This window comes from Humulus lupulus, chromosome 3 (assembly GCF_963169125.1).
Source record: "Humulus lupulus chromosome 3, drHumLupu1.1, whole genome shotgun sequence".
In the NCBI taxonomy this organism is placed as follows: Eukaryota; Viridiplantae; Streptophyta; class Magnoliopsida; order Rosales; family Cannabaceae; genus Humulus; species Humulus lupulus.
Genome location: NC_084795.1, coordinates 8,740,729 through 8,767,712, shown reverse-complemented (window position 1 = coordinate 8,767,712; position 26,984 = coordinate 8,740,729).

Genomic DNA, 26,984 nt, shown 5'->3' with positions numbered 1-26,984 from the left:
TTTTCCCACACAAATATAATCATCATAAATGCCCATTTCATCAATATATTATATACAATTTTTATTATATATATGCATATATATATATATATACACGTGAATATTATATAGGTAAGAGATAATGGCTTCAAAACTATTTAAGTTGTTACAAATTTTACAATTAAATATCTATGTAATGATTTTGACGACAAAATATTTTCTTGCACTTAATTTTTTGTCGTTATTTCAACTATTAAAATTAAGTAGGACACATGGCAGTCTCTAATTTGTCCAAAATATTTTTAATTTTTAAATTAATTGAAAATAATTAAAAATTAGGAAAAAATAAAAAATATATATTTTAATTCCTACAATTTTAATTTTAAAAAATTCAGAAAAAAATAAAATGAATTACTTTAAATTTCAAAAAATTAACACAAGTATTTTAAAAAATAAAAATATTAAATTAATGAAAAATCTAAATAAGAATCATAAAATTTTCTTGAGATTAAAATCTAAATAAATTTTTTTTATGATTAAAATTTAAGAAAATATAATATTTAAGTAGTTTTGTCGTCAAATTTTTTACATAAGTATTTAATTAACTATAAAATTTGTAACTAAATGAGTAGTTTTATTGATACTATTATTGCTATATGTAATATAGTTCCCCAAGCTTGTAATTTGTATATATATAAAATGTGAATAAGTATATCGATGTCAAGACACATACATACGATTGTATCAAAATCCCAACATGAATAGGGTTGGTTTATTATTAAGAATATTTAATTAATCGGTTGAAAAGGTGCTCATGTAAATTGTTTATTTTTTTTAGTTATTATTATTATTATTATATGCATTCATGTAAATAAATTATCTAGCACGTTTTCATATACAGTGTGTGTGTGTTATTAATCAGAAATAACAATTATATGCACTGCATCGACAATTATATAAAGCTCAATTAATTAAACTGTTTCTTCATTACGATTCGTACAAGGTCGCTGTTGTGTTTTTATGAAAGGGTTTTCATAGGAGGTCCAAATTTTAAAATCTACTATACTTTTATTCTATAAATATAAATATATATATTTATGATGAACCCAAAATGTTCACTCTTTTCCAACTAAACTAATAAAGATTGATGCATGTATATGTATATAGTATTATTAATTAGTTTAATATATCTATCAGTTATTTTTGTAGCTTCCTTCATTTAAATTTGTGAAATTTGTGGTATTAATCATTATGTAGTTCATTTTATTGCACCTAAATCTCTAGATAAATTTCTTTGCAGCAAAAGTCCCTGCCGTTACACATTTGGTGTGGACGTTAGTTCCTTAACCATTAAGTGTGTCAAGCGGTATACGTGACAGCACCCGATTGGTGACAAAATTCGCTTTTGAAAAGTTTTGCAGGCATTAATACCTATGTATCTGATTTTGTTGTACTTTAATGCCTAAGTAAATTTTTTGTTGCCTAAAATTAAATAAAATAATTTATTCACCTCAAAAAATTACTAAAATCTACTTAACAAATTATTGATCTTAAAAAAAATTAAATTTTTCTTAAAAATTGATTAAATTCTTAGTTTTTTAAGATGATATTTTTATTATTTTTGTTTTAACTAACATTTCAATAAGTTGTTAATTAAAACATAACAATTAAAAAAATTACTAAAATCTAATTATCTAATTATTGAATTGTTAATTAAAACAAAAACAATAAAAAATTCATCTTAAAAGTTTATCAAAGTATTAGTTTCGTTTAGATCAATTGTTTATTATTTTTGTTTTAATTAACATTACAATAATTTGTTAATTATATTTAAATAATTGTTTGAGGTGAATAAATTATTTTATTTAATTTTTGGCAACAAAAAATTTACATAATCATTAAAATGCAACAAAAAAAGCTGCATAAATATTTATGTCGTCAATTACTGTCACGTGTACTACTTGCATACTTTAACTGTTGAGGGATCACCATCCGCACCAAATGCAAATTTTTTACATATAAGGAGGATTAAATATACAAAATTTCCTTTAAATTTATATATTTAAAGTCTATTGATTCTATTACTCTGAGTTAGGTGAAGTAGGTGGAGAATTAACGATAATAGAATAAGTGCTCAGTAGAAAAACAGACCGAAGACGAAAAAGAGAAGCAATTATAAGTACATCGTCATTAATACTGATAAAATGTTTAAATACATCTTGGTGCGGTGAGTAGTAAGTAGAAACTGGTATATATCTTTGTTTTAATGTATATATATATATATAAATATATATATATATTGTACATGTAATCTAGCAGAATTCACAAACTTAATTGTCACAAATAAATATTATATAAAAATAAGGGTTTATAATTTTTTTTGGACCATATGTTTTGTCTTTAGATTTTGTATATTGACAAATTATTTATTGGACTCTGTGTTTTGTAAAATGGTTCAAATAGAACCCTAAACCCGATTTTGATCAAAGTTTTCACAACTGAAATCACAAATAATTCACCAAACTAACAATTCATAACAAAAATTAAAATCATTCTGCTTAAAAATTGTGCTATTATATTCAATTTTTTATTTATTAAAATTGAGTTTAGGAGTCTATTTAAACTATTTTATAAAATTAAGGTCCAAAAATAATTTTTTTAAAACACAAGGTCCAAACAGGTAATAAAAAAAATACAGGATCCAAAAAATTATAAACTATTTATTTGTCACAATTAAGTTTGTGAAATCTTCTAGATTATATTTCATATCCCAAATAATAATAAAAAAGGTTTTAATTTTAACTAAAAAACAGAATATTTTTTTATTATTATCCCAAATATAAAGTTATGAATCGTGTTATCCCCATTTCCTGCATGGGTCCGAGACCTTCGTCCGGGCCCATGGTCAGGGGCTGTTCAGCATGCGGGCCCGGCCTAAGGCCTCTTGGTACGGTAGTGTCCAAGAGGGGGGGGGGGGGGGGGGGTACGGGTCTGGGATGCAAATCTGGGCCCATCCGGGACGGTCGTCCGGGAGACGTGCAGACTGTTCGAACCCCCCACGACATACGCGTCCTGATCCCGGACCCTGGTACGGTCCGGGCCTGTGGTAAATGAAGAGGGACAAAGGTAAACGAACCTAGATCACATCGTCCCCTGTTGGAGGGGCCAAGCGTCTAGGACCCTGAAGCCGCCCCATTCCGCGTGGACGTTGTCCCCACTTTTCACCTACGGAAAAGGCCACCTCGGGATTGCACGCCGTTGTTTCAGGTCTGCGCTGGCAAGTACTCTGACTGGTCTTGTCTCCTGAATCTGCCTCGTAACTCGAAGTGTCCAGACCAAAAGCACCGTTTTGTCGGGCGAGATATAGCTCTTGAGTCAACTTATTGGGCCTTAGCTAGTCTGGAATTCATGTATGTCGTATCATTTATATTGGGCTTCCACTAGAAAGGCCAAGAATATTCGTATCTCTGATGGGCCCGGGTCATACCCGGCCCAGACCCAGTGTTCTCATAAGCCTATAAATACAGGCTATAGAACACTGGAAAAATGATCTCTCTTCAACTAAGATACAGTTACTCTGTCAAAATACAGAGAGAGACTCCATTGTAAAAGGTTTTCCAAGCTCTAATACTACAGACTCGTGGACTAAGGCTCATTAACGCCCCAACCACGTAAAAACCCTGTGTTAATCTTCTACTTTTATTACTATCACCCTTAAATAATATTTATTAGTACAGTTACCGAAAACATCGGTTAACAGTTTGGTGCTTTCATTGAGAGCTGAAGGAAGCTAGTGCTAACGTCAGGCCTTTACTACAATGGTGAACACACGACACACAACCTTCGACCCTAGCAATCCAGAGCAGGGCAACAGAGACCCGCTGCCTTCACAGCATCTCCCTCAGAATCTGCCCGAGAACGCGCCTCCTCAAACATCTCACCATGACGAGTCACAAGACTACGAGGGTGGGACAGAATACGAAGAGGAGAACGAGGAGGAATATTATGAAGAGGAGAATGAGGGGGAGTACCACGACGAAGTTGCGGATCCCGAGACCCCTGAAGGAGAGCCCGACCAGCAAGACTTGGAGGTGACCAGACTAAGGCAGCAAGTCCTAGATCAAGAAGCCAGGATCGCTGAGCAAGCGGAGGCGCATCGACAGATGCAAGAGTCTCTCCAAGCCTTGTAGGCACTCATAGCCGCGCAGGGTCCGGCAGCCAATCCTGCAACTGGCCCATTTCCAGAAGCGCAGCAGCCTGCTCCACAAGAGCGAGCCGGGGTCCCCGAAGGAGCCAGCCCGGCCCCTCCCCCGGAGCCTTTTCCTGAGCCAGCTCCAGGAAACCCGGACAGGAACAACTCCATCCTTCAATCTCTTTAACCCTTGATTCCTTTCTGTAGCAGAGTATTATCAAGAGATTGAACAAGATCAGCAACACAGTCTTCCTCACCAAGCCTTTGATCAACCTAGAACTAGTGTGGGCTGGTTCTCAACACATGAGACAGAGATCTAGAAAAGAAGAAGATATTGTGGCTAAGAAAGGATTAGAGTGTCTAGGTTGTCACTTACCCAAATCAACTGAGACTGACTTGCTTCTTAAAACCCTAGATATCATATTCCTTATATAGGCAACTTAATGTGATTTATTTAAATTTAAATTAATTAAAAATAATAAACAAAAATAAAAGCCTTGGGCTGCCATAAATGGACTTGGGCTCAATCTCTTTGTTTTGAATTTAAATCCCAACTGGGCCTAAATTCAAAACCTTTTATTTATTTATTTTTAATTAATTAATTAAATCCTTATTCAAATTAACTAATTATAATTTGAAACTTGATTTAATATTATTTATTTATATTGATACCAATTTATCAATATTAATAAATTTACCCAAAGATTCTCTTTTATTCTCTAAATCTCATATCTCTGTAAATTTTCCAAAATTGACCTAGTCAACTTTTAAAAATCCTAATTGATAATTAAATCAATTAATTGAGACATTCCAGATGATTTACTCAAAGGTGATGCGGGGACCATGGATCCATGAAATCAAGCTCCAACAAGTTACCGTGAATTTATTTACGAATAATTTCACTACCTTATTAATTCCTCGTGACTCCACTATAGACTCGGAATTGAACTCTTGAATTCATAGAACATATTTTCAAAACCATAAATACGTTATCCATTGTTATAACCATTACAATCAGTCAATCCTCTATCGATGACTTACTAACGAGCTGGGTGCGAATTACCGTTTTACCCCTCATCAGTATTTTATCCTTAACTCCCACTAAGTTCCTTATAAATGATATTTCCGTGAACTTAATCACAGAAATGAGATCTCAATCATTTAACCTTTTGAACAAAGCAATTAAGGAAATCATCTTTTCACTTCTCATATAGAAGTTATAGATTTCGTATCTATGAATAATACTCCTAATCAATTACACTAATAAATCTCCAATATGTAAGTATGGGCTAGATCGTAGGGTAAGCTGGTAACGAACAAGTCAAAAGATTTAAATAATATAATTAGTATAATATTATCACTCAGAATTAAGATTGACTTAATATATGGTCAACGTTGTGACATTGATTAGATTTGATAACAACGATACTTATTTATCAATCAATAATCAATATCGGTCTTAGTCCGATGTAACTAAATACATCCGATCTTATCTACTTGGTCGATGCCTTGGACAAGACATCACACCCTGAATGTGTAAGTAGATCATATCGTAGATTGCCTAATCAGTGAAAATCCAATGCACTGATCTAATCTTAGGACTCGTTCTTTTGAACATATAATTACAGCTATAATCCACTGTGACCTAGTCACTATAATTGTAAATATCCATATGTTCAGGATTTTATAAATGTTTGTATTATTTCAATAATCATGTAATAAAACAAGCAAGAAACACAGTTGTCAAACTAAATGATTTCTACTACTTTTATTGATAATATGAAATCGTGCTACATGTCCGACATGGTTTTATAAGGGAATAAAACCCAACAAGAATCCCCCTAGAAGATGGCACGGCCAGGCAGCTCATGGAGCAGATGGTCGCGTTGAAAAAGGTCACGGATCGCCTGGTCCGCAAGCAAGAAGGCGCGGACACTGACTCCGACGAAGAGAATAAAGAGCCCTGCACAAGGCACATTCTGGACGCCATACTCCCTAAGGGGTTCAAGATGCCAAGTCTCACCACCTATACTAGAAACACCGACCCTAGGGACCATCTGTCCCGATACAACCGGCTCAAGACAGTGGCCCATGTCAGTGACAACGGCAAGTGCCTCTGCTTCTCGATCACTTTGGGCGGTCCCGCCGAAGAGTGGTAGAAGAGACTTAAGACAGGATCCATCCAATCCTGGTCCGGGCTATAGTCAGCGTTTCGCAAGCAGTTCGTGGCCGCCATGAGGATGGATATGCAGATCAGCGCTCTCGTAAATACCAAGAAACTCCCTGCGGAGACACTGAGGGCCTACATCCAGCGCTTTACTGAAGAAGCCTCCAAGATGAAAGTGGATGACGGACAGCGCCTGGTGGCACTGCAGTCTGGAATCCAGGCCGGGTCCCCCCTTTGGGATGACATGCAGCGTAGCAAGGCCGCTACCCTGGAAGAGTTCATCAGGAGGGCCCAAGGATTCATCAACTGGGAGGAAGCCCAGATCTAGGCCTTCGGGTGGCCACCGGCTCCGCATCCCATCCCCCAGACATTCCCGGGATATGGGGGACAGTTCCCGGCGCGGTCTTACATCGCACCCCCCATTGCCCCGGGACCGGCCGTCGCGCCCGGGGTCAACTACACCCCTACGGTGTACGGCCCTGCCACTTCAGGGTATGCCTCGGCCCAATCCACCCATTTCTCCGGTTATGGCGTCGCACCGGCAGGACACAGCATGGCCCCTGTTGGGGCCCAACAGTCACAGACAGGAGTGACTGAGGCAAGCGTGAACCCCTCCCGGGGGAAGCGATCGGGCAAAGGCCAGAACCGGCCCGAGCCGGTCAAAAAGGGGAAGAGGGGCTACAAGCCCCAATATTCAGAATACACCAACCTAGTGGACACCAAGGTAAACATCTATCTGGCAACAGAAAAGGCAGTTCACTACTGGAAGCCTAGCCCCATGTTCAAAGGAGGAAGGAATCCAAGAGACACCAGCAAAATGTACGCCTATCACAAGGATGTGGGCCACACCACCGATGAATGCCGGCAGCTCAAGGATGAGATTGAAAATCTCATCTAGCTGGGGCACCTCCACCAGTGGGTAAGGATGCCCGGGGGAGTCCCGGGCCTGTCAGCAAGCCTCGGACAACCCGCAGTCCCAGGAACAACTCGGGCATACCCCCCAGGGGGATATGCACAGGGACCCTCGGCGCAGGCCCCTTAGGGGGCCCCCGTCGTGCAGGTTCCCAGCCCCAGAATGCCTTACCCCTCTGGGGCAGCACCCCCTCGAGTCGACGGGCATGTGGCCACCATCTTGGGCGGACCTCACCTACGAGGGCCATCCAGGAATGACCAAAACTGCTACCTGAGCGAACTGGACCACGATCAGGAGGTGTGCGCCCTTGTCCAGGCTCCGACTCAGCGTCCTAAGTTGATAAACCTCCCCATCACCTTCACGGAGGACGACGCCCGCAATGTCCACTTTCCGCACCATGACCCGCTGGTCATAGATGCTCAAATCGCCAACAAATTGGTGTCCCGCGTGTTGGTGGACGATGGGAGCTCCGTCAACCTGTTGTTCAAGCCCGCTTTCACCGCCATTGGCTTGACTGAAGCGGTTCTGGCATCGTGCCCGACCCAGATTTACGGCTTCAACGAAGATGCACTTCTCCCCATGGGAAAGATCCAGCTGCCGGTCACGCTGGGGAGTGAATTGCAGCACTCGTTCAAGTTCTGCACCTTTGTAGTGGTGGACTGCCCCACCGCTTACAACATCATCTTTGGACGACCCGCATTGGTCGAATTAAAAAGCCATCACCTCCATCCGCCATCTTTGCATCAAGTTCCCATGCGACAGCGGAGGGGTAGGGACTGTCCGGGGAGAACAGAAGAGCGCTCGGAAGTGCTACCATGTGTCAGCCCGGCCCATATGCAAACATGACTGGGATCGATCGCAATATCGTTTGCCACGCATTAATTATTGACCCAAACGCGACCCCGGTCCGCCAGAAACGCAGGCCTTTGGGGACAGAGAGGGCCGAGGCCCTTAAGCTGGAAGTTGAGAAGCTGTCTTCCATCAACTTCATACGTGAGGCTGTGTACCCCGTGTGGCTGGCCAATCCCGTCCTGGTGCCGAAACCGAACGGGATGTGGAGAACATGCATCGACTTCACGGACCAAAACAAAGCCTATCCGAATGACTGTTTCCCGCTCCCTCGGATCGACCAAATGGTGGATGCTACGTCTGGGTGCGAGATCTTGAGCTTCATGGACGCTTACTCCGGCTACAATCAGATCTCTATGCACATGGCAGATCAGGAGCACACCAGTTTCCAAACCGACAAGGGAATCTACTGCTACATAGTCATGCCTTTCGGACTGAAGAATGTCGGAGCAACTTACCAAAGGCTCGTCAATCGAATGTTTCGGGCCCAGTTAGGGCGAAACATGGAGGTATACATCGATGATATGCTAGTCAAGTACAAGACGTCCCAGAACCATTCGGATGACCTGGCAGAGGCCTTCGCAGTCATCCAAAAATACGGGATGAAGCTGAATCCCAAAAAGTGCACTTTCGGTGTGGCCTCCGGGAAGTTCCTGGGCTTCATAGTGAGTTTCCGGGGAATAGAAGCCAATCCAGATAAGATCAAGGCACTGATTGACATGGCCTCTCCCCGGAAGCACAAGGATGTACAAAGCCTGACGGGGCGAATAGCCGCCTTGAGCCGCTTCGTTTCCAAAGCCACGGACAAGTGCGTCCCGTTCTTCAACGTCCTTCGGGGAAGCCAGTGTTTCGAATGGTCACCCGAATGCGAAGAGGCCTTTCGTAAGCTGAAAGAACACTTGGTCCAAGCCCCAATCCTGGCAAAATCGGTAGAAGGGGAGCCCATGTATCTGTACCTGGCCGTGACTGAGCACGCGATCAGCGCCGCGTTGGTACGAGAGGAAGAAAGGGCACAGCTCCCGGTATACTATGTAAGCAAGCGATTGCTGGACGCCGAGTCTTGGTACCCATTGATCGAAAAGCTGAATTTCTGCCTGCTGATGGCATCCCGAAAGCTTCGACCTTACTTTCAGGCCCACGCCATAAAGGTCTTAACCAACCATCCCCTGCGGCAGGTGTTACAGAAGCCCGAGTCATCGGGAAGACTCCTGAAGTGGGCCATGGACCTGAGCCAGTTCGATATATCCTACGTCCCTAGGGTGTCCATCAAGGGACAGGCTCTGGCCGACTTCATCGTTGAATGTTCCGGGGTGCCTCCGGAAGACAATATTCCCGATGCCCCCGCGGCGCCCGTATGGAAAGTCTTCGTGGACAGAGCCTCGAATGAGAACGGGGCCGGCGCCGGGATCATCTTGGTATCACTGCAGGGGCACTAGTTACAAAATGCCCTCCGTTTCCAGTTCAAGGCGTCAAATAACGAAGCGGAGCATGAAGTTGTCCTAGCCAGGCTACATTTGGCCCGGGAGGTAGGGGCAACGAACCTGGAAATCTACAACGATTCCCAGCTAGTTGTCAAACAAATCTCAGGGGAATATCAGACTAAAGGAGAAAGAATGACGGCCTACGTGACTCAAGCGAGGGAAATGCTACAGGCGTTCACAACACATTCCATCCGCCAGATCCCCCGGGAGCAAAATGTCTTCGCAGATACAATAGCGAAACTGGCCACCGACGCCGAGGCAGAGCTGGCCGGACTGGTCCCCATCAACCACGTCCCCGTCCCAAGCATCAAAGCCCTCGCGGTCCACACCGTCGATCACTCCACTTCCTGGATGGGACCGCTCATCCGGTACCTATCTACCGGGGGAGTTCCCAACGACCGAGCCGCAGCCAGAAAACTCCAGTACCAAATCCATCGATATGTCATGATGGACGGAAAACTCTATCGCCGGGGTCTATCCATGCCTTACCTCAGGTGTGTGTCCGGGACTGAGCTGAGCGCCATCATGCATGAACTGCACGAAGGTTTTTGCAGAGATCACACTGGCGAGCCCAGCATATCCAAGAAGATCTTGCGCCAAGGATTCTTCTGGGCAACCATGAAGAAAGACTGTATTGACTACGTCTGCAAGTGCGAACAGTACCAGAGGTACGCGAAGGTCCCACGGGCCCCCCCGACAGAGATAACACTGATGAATAGCCCCTGGTCCTTCGCAGTGTGGGGGATCGATCTTGTCGAATCTCTCCCGACCGGGAAAGGAGGGGTAAAGTATGTCATCGTGGCCGTGGACTATTACACGAAGTGGGTTGAGGCGGATCCCATGAACACAATCACTTCCAAAAAGGCCTTAGATTTCATCATCAATAACATAGTGTGTTGGTATGGCCTCCCCTACAAAATCGTGTCCGACAATGGGAAGCAGTTCGACAGCGCCCACTTCACGGATTTTTGCGAAAGGCACGGTATAGTGAAAAGCTTCTCCGCGGTTGCCAGGCCCCAGGCAAACGGGCAGGCAGAAGACGTGAACAAAATTCCGAAGGGGACGCTGAAGAAAAAACTCCAAGCCTGCAAGAGCAAATGGCCCGAGGAACTGCCCCGCGTACTATGGGCTTACCGGACGACCGAGAGGACGTCAACCGGACACACCCCCTACTCTATGGTCTATAGATGCGAAGCTGTCATCCCGATCAAAACGACCGTCCCGTCCCACCGACGAGACACGTAAGACCCCGTATAGAACCACACCTTACTCCAAGAATCACTAGATCTCATCGAAGAGATCCGGGAAGAGTCGCATGTGCAACTGAAGATGTACCAAGGCAAGATCGCGCGGCACTTCAACTCCAAAGTCAAGAGCCGTAAGTTTGGAATCGGCGACTTGGTCTTGCGAAGAGTCTTCCCTGCTACTCAAGATCCGGGAGTGGGGGTTCTGGGCCCAAATTGGGAGGGGCCATATAAGATCCAGCACGAGGTGTGCCCCGGGACATACCGCTTAAAGCGGCTCGATGGCTCGGAAGTCCCGCGAGCCTGGAATGCGGAGCATCTCCGTATATACTATCAGTAGTCAGGGAGCATTTCCCAGTTTAATATTTTCGTTGTAAACAATGTACCTCTCAGGGCGAACCTTTTTCAAACAATGAAAATGGCGTGTGCAAAACGTCATAAAGAAATGTTGTAAAACTATGCTAATCTTTCTCAAGTGACCCCAGACCCGTCTCCGCTCACTTGTGGGGGGTATCCCGGGTATAAGCAAATATCTGGCGGGGCGCAAGCTCAGGCTAGTCCCAGCTCGGACCACCGAGGTTCGGGCGACGCAAACCCCACGGTCCCACCTCGGATGAACGACGTCCGGGGGGTATAAAACAAAGAGGACCGGGCCCAAGGCCGGTCCCACCTCGGACGAACGATGTCCGGGGGTATAAAACAAAGAGGACCGAGCCTAAGGCCGGTCCACCCCGGACGAACGATGTTCGGGGGTATAAAATAAAGAGGACTGAACCCAAGGCCGGTCCCACCCCGGACGAACGATGTCCGGGGGTATAAAACAAAGAGGACTGGGCCTAAGGCCGGTCCACCCCGGACGAACGATGTCTAGGGGTATAAAATAAAGAGGACTGAGCCCAAGGCCGGTCCCACCCAAGACGAACGATGTCTGGGGGTATAAAACAAAGAGGACCGAGCCTAAGGCCGGTCCACCCCGGACGAACGATGTCCTGGGGTATAAAATAAAGAGGACCGAGCCCAAGGCTGGTCCCACCCCGGACGAACGACGTCCGGGGGTATAAACACAAAGAGGACTGGGCCCAAGGCCGGTCCCACCCCAGACGAACGACTTCCGGGGTATAAAACAAAGAGGACCGGGCCTAAGGTCGGTCCACCCCGGACGAACGATGCCCGGGGGTATAAAATAAAGAGAACTGAGCCCAAGGCCGGTCCCACCCCGGACGAATGATGTCCGGAGGTATAAAACAAAGAGGACCGAGCCTAAGGCCGGTCCACCTCGGACGAACAATGTCTGGGGGTATAAAATAAAGAGAATCGAGCCCAAGGCCGATCCCACCCCGGACGAACGACGTCCGGGGGTATAAACATAAAGAGGACCGGGCCCAAGGCCGGTCCCACCCCGGACGAACGACGTCCGGGGATATAAAACGAAGAGGACCGAACCCAAGGCCGGTCCCACCCGGGACGAAGGATGTGCGGGGGTATAAAATAGAGAAGACCGAGCCCAAGGCTCGTCTATTCCGGACAACTGATGTCCGGGAAATAGAAGCATCCGGTTTGCCCCAGGGCAAAGCCATGGCCTAAAGCTGGTAAAAGGAGAACAAAGTTCAAAGTTAAACTAAGCCCCGATGGCCCTGGACTTGGTGCCAGGATTAAAAACCCAGTGAGTTAAGTCGTTGGGTCTAGTCCAGGCCGTTGGAACCGGAACTAAACCCTCATAATCAATTAATCACGGCAACAAAATGAAATTTCTACTCGGAAAAATGAAAGGAAGCCTACATAAAAACCAGAGAAGGTAGTAGTGTTTTGAACTTAATTACAAACCAAAAATATTAATAAAATTACAAGGCCAGGATTCGGGCCTACAACTCGTCCGCCCGGAAGTCCGCGTCCTCTTTCTCCTTGGCCTCGAACTCGGCCCGCTTTGACTCCGGATCAGGGAAGACAAGGAGGTTCATACTCTTGTCCTTGCACCAGGCCATGTAAATGGCCTCATCAAAAGTGACATCCAGCAAGCCCTCGGCCTCCTCCTTTTCACGGCGGGATATTTCGTGCGCCGCCTTCTCTCCAAGGAGAGATTCGCCCAGCTCGCAGACCCGGACCTTCAAGGCCTGGATCTCCTCCTTATCCAGGACGGACTGAGCCGCGGCCGCCTCCAAGAGTGTTGCCCGCTCATCGGCCTCCTTTGATTTCCGGGACAACTCATTTTCCAAACCGGCCTTGGCGCGGTCGAGCTCCTCGCGCTCTGTCTTGGCACGGGCCATCTCTAGGCCCAGGGCCTCCTTGGCGGCCTCCCTTTGATTCACGGCCGCCTCCAGCTCCAACTTGGCCGTCTCCATCTTCATGGCCAACTCGGCCACTAGATCGGCACTCTGATGGGACAACAGGTCAACCTGGAGCAAAGAAAAGTTAGAAAATAAAATCCTCATCAACAAGTAAGGGAAGGAGTATAAGAAGACAAGTAAAAGTTACCGCGGTGGCCTGGTGGCGGAGAGCCTGGGAGATGAACAGTACGTCCGGGTTGGCTATCGTGGCATACCTCTTGAGCTGGAGGTTGGACATGGTGTTCCCCACCTGGTTTAGCAGGTCAGCCTCCAGGGGGCCGTGTCCTGTCCGAGTTTAGGGCAGAAGCCCGCTTCGGCGGCTGGCCGATCCACGATCGGCTGAAGAGCGCTGAACTCGGCAGGACGCTCCGCGAATTCAACCTGACAGCGGAGCATTAAGGCTCTGTAAGTTTCGTCCCTCTAGCCCCAACCGTTTTCCCAGGTCCGGTTAATCAGCCGGGACTGCTCATCCCGCAAGGCGGACTCCCCCTCCTCGAGAAGAGTCGGACGTATGGGGAGAATAGGCAATGCAGGGACCTCCTTTGCGGCCAGCCGACTCTCACCATGTGTGACTCTTCAGCCAAGCCAGCTCGCCTCGTCTGGGGCCTCTTCCCGGTGTTGCCCTCTCTAGCGCCAGCGTTCGGGCCCCTCTTCCCCGAGCTTCGGCTGACCGCTGCGCCCGCCTCCAAGTCAATTACGGGGTGCTGGGCAGGGGCGGAGATTGCAGCAGGCTCCACGGATTGGATGGGGACTGCGGCCAGGGCTCCCCCACCGGGACAGAGCTCCGTCCCGGACAATTCCTTGGTGAGGTTGGGCTCCGGGCCCATCGCCTCGCTGTTCTTCCTGGCCGCCTTCTTGGCCACCCTATCCTTGAGGAGCCGCCTCATTTCACTGGCAGGGGTTGACATATCGGAATCCCCTGCAAAAATACAAATAAGGGGGTCAGGATGGTAAACCAAACAGAAACAAAAACACGCATGTCAAAGCTATAAATGACCCGGGACGAACCCTCATATATGCCCCGGACGCGACTCAATTCCTCTAAAGCAAATGAATGGACCCGATCCCCTATGTCGTCCGGGTTCAGGAAACCCCCGTACTGGAGGAACCCGGATGAGAACATGAGGACCTCGGAGCCTACGGGGACGGGAATTGAAGGTCTCATCTCCCCATCAGCCCCAAACCCGGGGCCCGGGGGTACTAGCCTATCCCTAGCTATGTCCCCGACTCGGGGAGCATAAGTTAAGATTAAAGGGGAGTTACCTTGCCTCGATACGCTAGCCCCGGGAGTCCCGATGTTTGGTAGGGCATCTTCGAAGAGCTCCTCCAGCTCCCCTGAGGTGGCCACCTCTGTCGGGGCCTGGTCCTTCTTGCGCCGGGCCGCGTCGGCTCGCGCCACTCTCTCCACATTGGCAATGTGGTCCAGGGCCAATTGCTCCCGGACGTCGACGTTCTTCTCGCAGGGGATGCCCCGAAGATTTGAGATAACAATGGTTTGGGTGGCTGCGAGCATCCCGACCAGTCGGAGATTGTCGTCCATGACGTAGCCACCCACATCCAGATCCTCCGCGCTCAATCCGGAGTAAAACCTCCTCCTTTCCATAATGAACTCGGTAAGGGGAGTTTGAGCGAAAGGCCCTGCCACCCGGAAGATACGATAAGAGACGACGAAAAAGGATAAGGAATAAAAGAGAGGACCGGGAAAATACTTACCCACTCGCTGGAAGTCCAGCAGCAGTGTGGGGTTCTTGTCCACAAGGAACCCGGACGTCAGGAACCAGTAATGCCTGACGTCCGGGGGATGCCTCCAGGAGCTGGTAGGAGCGGGATAGCCACTCCGCGGCTTCAGTCTATAAAAGCCGTCCAGGGTCTTGTCCTTGACGTTGACCTGCGGCTCCAGCTTGTAGAAGTACGGATCTCCGCAGGGGTAGGCTCCGCGACCTCCTTCGCGATGCAAAACACCCGCCATCCAGCGAGTAGCCGGTACGCTTGAGGCAGAAGTTAGAACGGTGCGATTCCCACGTAGGTCAAGAATCGCACGAAATAGTCGTGAAGCGGGAGCGTAGCTCCCGCGCTGATGTGACTGGCGCTCCAGGCCCCGAATCCTTCCACGGACGTATGCGCTCGCTCCTCGATCTTGGCCATGCGGTTGTGAAAGAGTCCAGGAGTTGATTCGATGCCCAAACGCTGCTCCAAGAGTAGCATCATCCGGTAATTCCAGAACAGGTTGGGCGTCGCGTCCATTTCCCACCTGTTGCCCTTGGGTGTCCGGGATCCAGGAATGACGACAGGGGCCCTATTGACCTCTTCTTCAGAATGGAACGTAACGTCTGTTGCCATAGCTGACGATCTGGGAACAAAGAAAGAAAGCCAAGCAGTCAGTACCTAAACCCAAGAAAGTCGGTTAAGGTACGGGGGGTCTCCTAAGGACTGCTTGGAGCCCCTTCGGATCAGGTCCGGGACACCGAAGAGCCACGGGACCCTGATCGGGAAAGAAGAAACTACTAGGACCCGCCCCCCGTCCGGGAAGCATCTGGATACAGAGCAACCCGAACCAGGCGGCCTTCTTAACAACTCCTAAATTTAAAGCCTAAACGCACGAATTAAAAGAACATCATAAGTTCATATAGTCGTCAAGAAGGTCAAGGGGACTTACTGTGAGTTGTTGGCCGTAGAAGGTGGTGGTTGTCCGACTGTAAGGACGGCATAACTTCATTCTTGAAATGGTGTAGTCGGTTTAGCAGTTCGTCGACAGGACAAGCCCAAGACGCGTCTTCAAGCAGAGGGGCAGAAGTTGGGGTTTTGGGGAACAGGCGGCGGCGCAGAGCTAGCAGAAGGTGGTGTATGCCGTCGACGATGTCGGACATGCAAGGCTCGAGCAGAGGTTATCGGTTCTTAAACTGTTTCAAAAGTGTAAAAATGCCAAATTAGCTTTCGTGGGGTATTTATAATGGCCCCAAATCCTGGCCTCCGATCCAACGGACAGGTGTCTCCCTATCGGATGGTCAAGAGTCGCGCAGGGATATTTATGAGCCCCCTCAGACTGGACCCTCGCCATCTCGGATCTAACGACCCAGGAGGGGCGGATGCCAAAGGTCGCCCCATCCTACGGTCCACCTCATCCCAAGGATATTAATGATGGACCCCCGTGCGGATGGGACGCTTCGTGACGTGTGCTGACACACTAGCCTAGGCCTAGCGACCCTTGGGAGGGCTAGGCGACCTTTCAAGACCTGTGCAGCAATCGCTTGGTGACACGTGTGCCCCTGCAACGAAGCGGGACAAAGGTAAATGTCCCCGGATATTGGTAAGCGATCCGGGCCAAGCATACGGCCAGTACCACAGCCCGCTGTCACAGACCCGCGATCCCAAGTAGGAACTGGGGAGGCAACTGTGCGAGCGTCCTGGGGACGATGCAAACCTCCTCCTAGGAGGCCTAGGCGAAGGCTTGGGGGTAAATGTTATCCCCATTTCCTGCATGGGCCCGGGATGGTCAGGGGCTGTTCAGCATGCGGGCTGGCCCAAGGCCTCTTGGTACGGTAGTGTCCAAGAGGGGGGGTACGGGTCCGGGGTGCAAATCTGGGCCCATTTCTAGGCCCATCCGGGACGGTCGTTCGGGAGACGTGCAGACCGTTCGAACCCCCCACGACATACGCGTCCTGATCCCGGACCCTGGTACGGTCCAGGCCTGTGGTAAATGAAGAGGGACAAAGGTAAACGAACCCGGATCACATCGTCCCCGGTTGGAGGGGCCAGGCGTCTTGGACCTTGAAGCCACCCCATTCCGCGTGGGCGTTGTCCCCACTTTTCACCTGCGGAAAAGGCCACCTCGGGATTGCACGCCGTTGTTTCAGGTCTGCACTGCCAAGTACTCTGACTGGTCTTGTCTCCTGAATCTGCCTCGTAACTCGAAGTGTCCAGACCAAAAGCACCGTTTTGTTGGGCGAGATATAGCTCTTGAGTCAACTTATTGGGCCTTAGCTGGTCTGGAATTCATGTATGTCGTATCTTTTATATTGGGCTTCCACTAGAATCTCTGATGGGCCCGGGTCATACCCGGCCCAGACCCAGTGTTCTCATAATCCTATAAATACAGGCTATAGAACACTAGAAAAATGATCTCTCTTCAACTAAGATACAGGTACTCTGTCAAAATACAGAGAGAGACTCCATTGTAAAAGGTTTTCCAAGCTCTAATACTACAGACTCGTGGACTAAGGCTCATTAACGCCCCAACCACGTAAAAACCCCATGTTAATCTTCTACTTTTATTACTATCACCCTTAAATAATATTTATTAGTACAGTTACCGAAAACCTTGGTTAACAAATCGAATATGAAATGTTATATTTTTTGGAATAATAATAAAAAATATGCCTTTTTCTTTTAGCTAAATTAAACAAGACATTTTTTTATTGAATAAACATATAGTAAAACATAGATTCACATGCATAACCTTTTGTTATAATTATTATGTCATTTTATTTTTCTTAATGGAACTAATCATGCAGAAAGGTCACTACTTTTTTGTAGTCCTTTTTGATTGAGTGAGAATTAGAAGTTAATATATATGATTGATAATAATGACTTTATTATGACTATATATGTATATATCATTGTAAGTTACATATTATAGTGAACTATAGTAACAATAATTAATTATAATTGTGATATTTACTTTTTGTGATGAGAATTAATTGTCATGTGTACGACTAGTTGCAGCTTTTTCCAGAAGAAAAATTAAAGTAATTAATAATATTAAATTGAAAACAAAACCTAAATCAAAACACAAATATATATATATATATTTTTTTTTTAAAAAGTCACCCATTCGATGGATAATAAGTTCGCACATCATTTATACCCTCGTTATGGGCCTCATTCATTTTTTTTTTTATAAATAAAGTGGAATCTGTACTGTTAGTTTGCCATGTTTTCAAGTCAGCCGAAGCTTTCACCAGTGTAAACACAGTACATATATATAAATATATATATATCAAGTAATGATAATTTCATTCAAAATATACACTCAAACCCGTAATAACTAATCACTACATTTACTAAAATTGGAATTTACTGTTTTAAAAAGCTGGTGTTATATTTGGAGCTATAATTTAAGTTTACGTATTATTACTCATATATATATACTGTTCATCTACACATAAAACAGGAGAAAACTGGTAGTGGGAGAACGAAGAAAAAGCCATGAAAGAGACTATTGGCAACATCAAACTTCTTCATGCACAAAACTTTGATCACAATCATGTACTCACACTTTCTCTTCTCCTTTTCTCACTAATTTCTCTTTTTCCAGAGAGCTATAGCTTCTATAGCTAGTGTGTGTCTATATATATATATATATATATATATACATGCATGCAAATATCTTTGGTAATATAATCGTAGTTTTTTTCTTTTTCCAGTCAGTGTATTTGTACTTACTTTATTTCAGAATTACACGATGATTTAATAAAATTTAACAAGAATTACGAAGTGGGATTTTCTTCTTTTTCGTTTATATATATATAATTTTTTTTTGAATTCATATATATGCAGAAGAATAATAATAACTACATGATGATGGTACCACGATGGTTGATTGTTATGTACAAGACAGTATTCTTCAGCAGATGCTTAGTTCATCCAAATTCAAAGAAGAATCATTCTGACCATTTCTGCATCGACTGTCTTCGCCCTCTTTGCTTCAATTGCCTTCCTTCTCATTTCTCTCACAAACATGTTAAGGTATCATAATCATAATCATAATCATCTTAGTTGATTACTATTATGATTATTTTCTTTTCCAGTCAAAAAAAGTCATCAGAAAAAGTTTCTCTCTATGGTGTATATATATACATATATATATGACTTCTGTGATTTTTTTTAATGATGTTTACGTATACTGTATTTGCTTAGATTCGGAGGTACATTTACAGTGACGTGATCAATCGCCAAGACTTGTGCAAACTGTTCAATTGTTCAGGCATACAGGCAAGTAATTATAATAATTATATTTATATATATATTAATCTGAAAGTTAATTAATGAAACAGTATTATTAGTGATTAATTAATCTAATATGTATTTGTACACATATAATAAGCCCGTAAACATTCCCATCATATTATCATCACATGATAAAAATCCTTCACACTTATTAATTGTTTTAATTAATAATTATCTGATGAACTGTTATTAATGGAATCTTGGTTTTCTAATATTTAAAGTTGTAGGTATACGTGTATCCCCCCAAAAATATGTATTTACTCATACTAAAATAAATGTTTAGTTGTGAACCCTAAATTTAGTAATAAAAAATGATTTTTTTTAGTGGTCCAATCTCCCTATATATGTTAAAAAAATGTTATATCTTTATTCCTTAATTGATATATATATATATTAATGTTCTTTAATTTGTTTCCTTTATTCATTTCATATACATATATACGTAAATATAATCAGCGTCCTCAAAATAAATATATGTATCCAAAAGTTGGGACCAAATATTAAACCACATGTTGGTAAGTCTTAAATATAAATTTGCACATAAATTGATAAAAGAAAATATTATATTATGTCATCTTGTAAGAGATTATAATTAATTGACCAGAGCAACTTTGCTTTGACTGCCAACTTTACAGCTCGTACATTTATTTCAAAATTCATTGTACTGTTTGCTTTTTTGGGATTGAATTTCTAAGGGGTTGCGGTAGTATATTCAAAAATAGTTTTATCAGATTTAAAAAAATTGAAATTCTTAATGAAAATTTGATTGGTACATTTGTTTTAGAAAATAGAAAAAATCATTTTTGAAAATTAAGCCAAAATCCTTCGGTAAAAGAGAAAACACTACTTTGTTATTTTTTTTCTATTCCAAAAATTTTAAATTTTAAAAACACCCAATCATTCAAGATTTAAAAAATTTATAATTTATTTATAAATTCAATATTTTTAAATCATTTCATTTGAAAATAATTTTCTAAAATTATATTTTTCAATTAACTACCAATCACCCCGTAAATTATTTGACTGCCACAGGAATTTGTCGTTACTCATATTAATTTGATCGGTCGTATATATAAAGGCAGGTTTGTAGAGAAATTATACATCATCTCATCAATTTTTTAAAATTTTAAATAATTTACTATCCTAAAATTATGGTTCGAACAATTATATGTATACATGTCAATTCAAACCTTATTTTCAACCCTATAAATTATGTGCCTACTGTAACTTTTAATTTACATTTTTATAGCCTAACACACAATAATGTACCATAACGTTATTGGTCCAATCCAATATCAAATCTTACATATTTAAATTTAATAAATATTATAAAATATTATTAACCAATCAAATGGTGACACCATATAGTGTTGAGCAGATAATCTCCAATCCATAACACTATATATGATATTGCACCAACATCAAAATTAAAAAATCTTAGCACCATATATTTTTTTATATTCCAACTACAATACCAAAAATTACACTAAAAAATATATTATTTATTATTTTATAATTTTATCTTAATTATATATAAAATAATATACATATATATTTATTATTAAATATAAAAAGTAAAATAGTAAAGAATTTTTTTTTTCGGTTGCTAGCATAAGAGTGGGTTGAATTTAAATTTATGTGCATTTTTAACACTATATTTATTATGTTACAGTTTAATTGGAGCTGACCTTAAAAGGTTACATATAGCCCCACTCAAAAATTTAAATTATAATTTCTTTATATACCAAAATAAAAAACTCCAAAATAAGGACAAAATTAATGCCCACCATATAAACACATTAGAAATATATATATTTGTATATTAAGTAAAAACCAAGTACTAAAGCAGTTAATACTACTAGACCTGCTCAACCTCTTAATTTTACTGCAAACATAGGTACAGAAATAGATTCCGGTTCAGACTGTTTACACATAAACTAGGGAAATGTACAAGTATATATATATATATATTATATATTTATATACAAGCAAAGTGGCGTAATAATAATAAATATATATTTGTTTATTTATTGTTATTATTATTATTTTACGATTTGACATAATAGTTATAGCTTTGACGTTGTTCATATTTCAACTTGAAGTAATATTAAAACCCATTATAAAGTAGATTAATTAATGTTTATGGGATTTTAAGATAATTGAATTATTCGGTAGAAAGAAAATGAATTCTTCATCATTAATTATTAAATAGTTGTTTGTAAACACAGCTTTCTAATAAATAGACACTGAAAATTTCAGTGTTCTATTTATATATTTTTATTTCTGGCTAGTTTGTTTGGTTTAAGCTTCGTATTTATTTTGTTGATGAGTTTTCCATATATCTTCATATATAGAGTTTGTTATAAGTTGTTATAATGACCATTGAAATTTTTTACTCATTCAAATTCTAAATTTTGTATGGTTGAGACTTGGAAGGTAATCAATTTCATGTTAAATTTTTCATGACTAATTTGATCATAATTTCACTCTTGACGTACGATTCATTTTATTTTGATAATGAATGATATAATTTCCAAAAAAAATTGATGAATATAAATTTAATAATTACTTGACAGACATATTATACAAATAAAGCCAAAGTGGTATTCTTGAAGCAAAGGCGTCAACAAGTAAACAATAACAATAATAATTTAGCTAAGGAATACAAATGCATCATCTGCCATAGGAGTATTCAGGACAATTCTCGCTATTGCAGCATAGCTTGCAAGGTATAACACTAACCAAACTCTCTCTCTCTCTATATATATATATATTATATCTATATGCATGTGTGACTGCTATATATATATATATACTAGATACAAGCAACTTGTAATATGCATAATTTTATTTCTATAATTTATTAATTATTTTTATTAAATTTATATTAATGTTATATAAATTTTGAAATAAATATCCTATTTTAATTAAATAATTTATTTATTTTGTTTAATTTTATGTTCGTTCTAGTTTATGAATTTGGGAGTGACAACAAAAGATTATATATTATATGTTTAATGTATTATTATATAATATGCATAGATTTTAAATTTAAGTTTCTTTCTAGTTTTTTTTTTTAAAATACAATTTGTTGCTAATTTATAGTAGATTATATTGTATGTTTAATATGATATTATTCTAATAAGTGAGTTTAAGTTTAATTAAATATTTATTTAAGTTATAAAACATATGATTTTATTATTTTTAAAACATCTCAAAAATATCATATTTTAATTTGTTTAATTATTTAAAAATAATTATCATTGTAAAATATTTTATTTTTAATTTGTTTAATTATTAACTATTTTCAAATAATTATCATTACAAAATATCTCAAAAATATCATTTTTTAATTTTTTTTAATTATTTATTTTATTTAAATTTAAGTGTTTAGAAACTATTCTTAAATATAATAATATTATGATAAATATAAAAATATTCTGTTAAAGTTAACATTAAAAAAATAAAAAACCGTTAAAACCAATAATTTCAATTATCTACTCACTTATTATACAGAAGAATATGCTGAAGTAAATAAGCTATATTTGTATATTTAGTCGTCAATAGGAGATTAGTGTATAAAATAAATTAACAAATTTAATTGCATGCAAAGATATTCGTTCAAAATAATCTCTTATATATAATAACACAATAACATTCTTATTTGTGAGATCAGTGCGTATGAGTTTTCATTAATTATGAATGGAGAATTGATTAATTTTTTTATTTTATTTTTTGTTGATCAAAACTCCATATACAAACTGCAGCTAACCCAAACAGGGCAACTAGATCAAAAAACTAACTAAACAATTTCCATACAATTTAATTCCCCAAACCATTTTCTATCTATCTCAACGAGTCTATTTTGTAAAAAAATGTTCCCTCTAGCTTTAATGTCCCGCTTGATATTTCTAATTGTACAATCAATACTAAGAACCTTGTCATCCCACAGTGTAGTGTTACGCACTCTCCACATATAGTAGGTAGTTGTAGCTAAACTAGAGGCATATATCCCTCTTCTGAAACGAGAAAGACCCTTCCCTCTGGCAGACTCCATGAGTTCGAATGCCAACCCAGCCAGCTCTTCACTTCTTTGATACAATCTCTGCTATAATAACAAGAAAAAAATAAATGTTCATTATCTTCTCTAACATCTCCACATATCAGACAAGCTGGGTCATTTGTTATTCCAATGTGATGGAGTCTAGCCCTTGTTTTTAATCTATTCAGGTTGGCTAACCAAGTAATAAAAGCATGCTTAGGACCTATGAAAGCATTCGAAATAAATCTGGTCCAAACCAAGTTCACACTCTCTTCTATTCCCATAAATTTCCCATACATTTCTTGTATGCTATACCTGCTAGAAACAAAGGATTGATAAGAGTAATAGTTCTTCAATTTATTTTTGACTGCTACCACTTTTTTCCAATACCAGCTGGAGTGCATAGGAGGTTCATACTCCCACCATTGCTCTCCCTTGAGGTACACTGAATGAACTCATTTGACCCAAAGATTTTCCTTGTTTGTTGCTATAACCCAACGCTGCAAGGTTCAACACTTCAACATTTCTAATACCCAATCCTCCTTTTTTCTTGCTTTTGCACACATCTTCCCATGCCACACTCCCCGACCCCCCATAATCCGCCTCCCCTTTCCATAAGAAAGCTCTACAAATCTCATTGATCCTACGAAAAACCTTCTTAGGAAGAACTACAATATGAGCCCAATACTAATTCAAAGTAACTAAAACAGAGTTGATAAGAGTAAGCCTCCCAGCAAACAATAAATACTACCAACTCCAGTTTCTTATTCTAGCCACCATTTTGTCAACTAATCCTTCACAATCACAAGCTGTAATTCTCTTTGCACTAATAAGTATACCAAGATACCTAAATGGTAGTGCACCTCTCTTAAATTTTGAAACCGAGAGACTCTTTGAACCTCTGCCTCTTGCATACCACTACAAATAATCTCTTATTTGCTGTAGTTTGCCTGCAACCCTGAAAATTGAGAGAACAACTCAAAGTCTTGCAACATCATGTAAATTGATTTAAAATCCCCATGAGTGAAGAGCACCACATCATCAGCAAAACACAAATATGTGAGTTATAACTCAGCACATCTCTCATGATAAATTCCTTGTTCCTCCAAACCTTTTTCAGAATTCTATTCAAATACTCCATTCCTAACACAAACAACAAATGTGACATTAGATCCCCTTGACTCAGCCCCCGATTTGAGCTAAAAAAGCCATGCAATGACCCATTTAATATAAGCGAAAACTTAGGATGAGTTCTCACACAATTCATAACCAAGTGAATAAATTGATTAGGGAATCCAAATGCCTCAAGCATTTCCTCTAGGAAATCCTGTCGAAGGTGTCATAAGCTTTCCTAATATCCATTTTCATAAGGCAATTCGGCTAACCTAGAATGGATTAATTAATATATATATGTAACTCATAATAATTTCATTTGAAATTTTGATATATAATATATCGAAAAGGATTTTGTAATAGTACTAATTATTACTACAAATTGAACACCCTATAGTTTTTTATTTCTTTATTTATTTTTGCTGAAAAATAATGAAGTAGTTCTCGAAGTCGTGATTATATATAAAATATCCCAAATAACAAAATCTATTATATACACACATATACATATGTTTTGATCATAATTGTGTTGTTATTAAATACTACTATATATATATAGGTATTGGCTATACATGGAGATGAGCTTAAGAGAAGAAAAATAAGCTGTAATAAGGAGAAAGAAGATCAGTTACTTACAGCTTTATCATTTCCAAATAAGAGGCAAAAATTAAGAAGAAAAGGAATTCCTCTACGGGCTCCTTTGTTCTGAGACTTCATCTGATCTGTAAAGAATCTGATATGTGTATAAATGATGTAATCTTTTCATTAATGAGAATCCTGTTTATTTACAGAGTATTACTAATATATAGTTAGGCTAAACAAGTATTAATCTACAGCTGTATAATAACAGATTTGTAACAACCTCTAACCATACAACAAACTCACAACTGTCTAACTATACAATCTCTAACATTCCCCCTCAAACTTAGAGTGGATAAAGAAACAACTCTAAGTTTGTCTCTAAGAAGTAAAAACCGAGAACTTGAGAGAGCTTTGATGAGTACATCAGCTAGAGCGGGCCATTTGAGGTGGTGATGGATGAGGTCTAGAAGAAGATCGTGAAAATGGAATCTCGTGAACTCGGTCGGTCGGTTGTTCTTCGCCTTCGAGCAGCTGGGCAAGAAGATCGTCGTCGATGGGTCGCTCACATCCCCACGAATCTGGCATTAAGGTCTGCAAACAGAAGAATGGGGAGGTGAGGATGAAGAATTTTGAAAGTTTTTTTTAGAATAAAGCTGGTCGAGTATAAAAATTAAGCTTTTATACAGCAGCATTCTAACAAAAAATTAAATTTTTTCACGCGAACAGTTTGAGAAACAGATCGAAAGTGAAAGCAAAAAGTTTCTGAAAAAGCTTTTTCAACTCTTCTTAGGGCGAGAAAAACCTAGTTTTTCAACTGGCATAAAAATCGAACTTTTACCTCGGTTTTACGTCCTAAAAAGTATGATCTTGACTATCAAACTAACTTGTAACTCCTTAGCAACAGAGAAAATATCACACAACATTTAGTTTCACCTATTAAACCCCCTACTGACATGCATCTCAACCCAGAAATAGATGAACTCCACAATCGATCTACAGAAGCATGCACGGCAAAAATATAAAGTATAAAAGTCCTAAGACTTACCAGAAAAAAGATCGTGGAGATTGGAGAGAGTTTTCGGAGGTCAGGGAACTCACGAACTGAGTTTTGAAATGCTGAAAGACGGTCTCCAGAAGAAAATGGAAGCTCTGGTTTTAGGGGTTTCTTGAAAGAGTAATAGCTTGCGTAAAAAGGAAAAGAAGACTTCAGAGAGACTATATATATTTTTGTCTGTGGCATTAAAAGGAGGTAATCATCAGCTTCCCCTTTTTCTGTAGAGTCCAAGAACTTTACTTAGCTAAGTAGATAGTAGTATAATAGTAATAATAGTATTATCTTTATGACTGTGGATTTTTGGTTTAGACCGGGATTTATTTGGACACTCGTAATAGTACTTGTAGATTTTCTAAGTTTAACCTATAGTTTAAGAATATTAATTTTAACTTAAGATTTGATTAATATGGCTGATATTGAGGATAATATTTATTATACTATAAGGTTTAGATAAGAACCAATCAGATAATAGCACATGTTATGTATGGGTTTATTAATGATTAAGTGTTTTGAGGATTAAATTTATTAAGGTTAAAATTTGAATACTCTAAGGTCAGTCAGCAGCTTTGAAAACGTTAGAGGGCTTAGTCAAGGCTATTTACTCAATTTAAATTAAGCTAAAAATGTGTAATTTCGTGTTTAAATAATTAGCGTATGCCGATATATCGCAGCTATAGGGGGCGATATATCGCAGCACGAAGATACGAAAAACACGAAACGATGCACGATTGCCTCGGGCATACTGGCCCAGGCGATATATCGCCTACAGGGGGCGATATATCGCCCCTCTTAGCACATTTTGAAAGTTTTTGAAATCGTTCTCCATTCAAACCTTCAACCTATTGATAAGTCCATCACCTTTCTGAACGAGTCTTCAGCCTCTGCTGAATGATAATTCAAATTATTTTCACTTAAAAAGCCATTATTTTTATTCAAGTTAAATGAATATCTTTTAATTCCTAAACTCTATAAATAGGACCTAGTACCCAGCCATTATTCATCTATTACTCTAAATTCAGAGGCTGCAAGTTGCTAGGT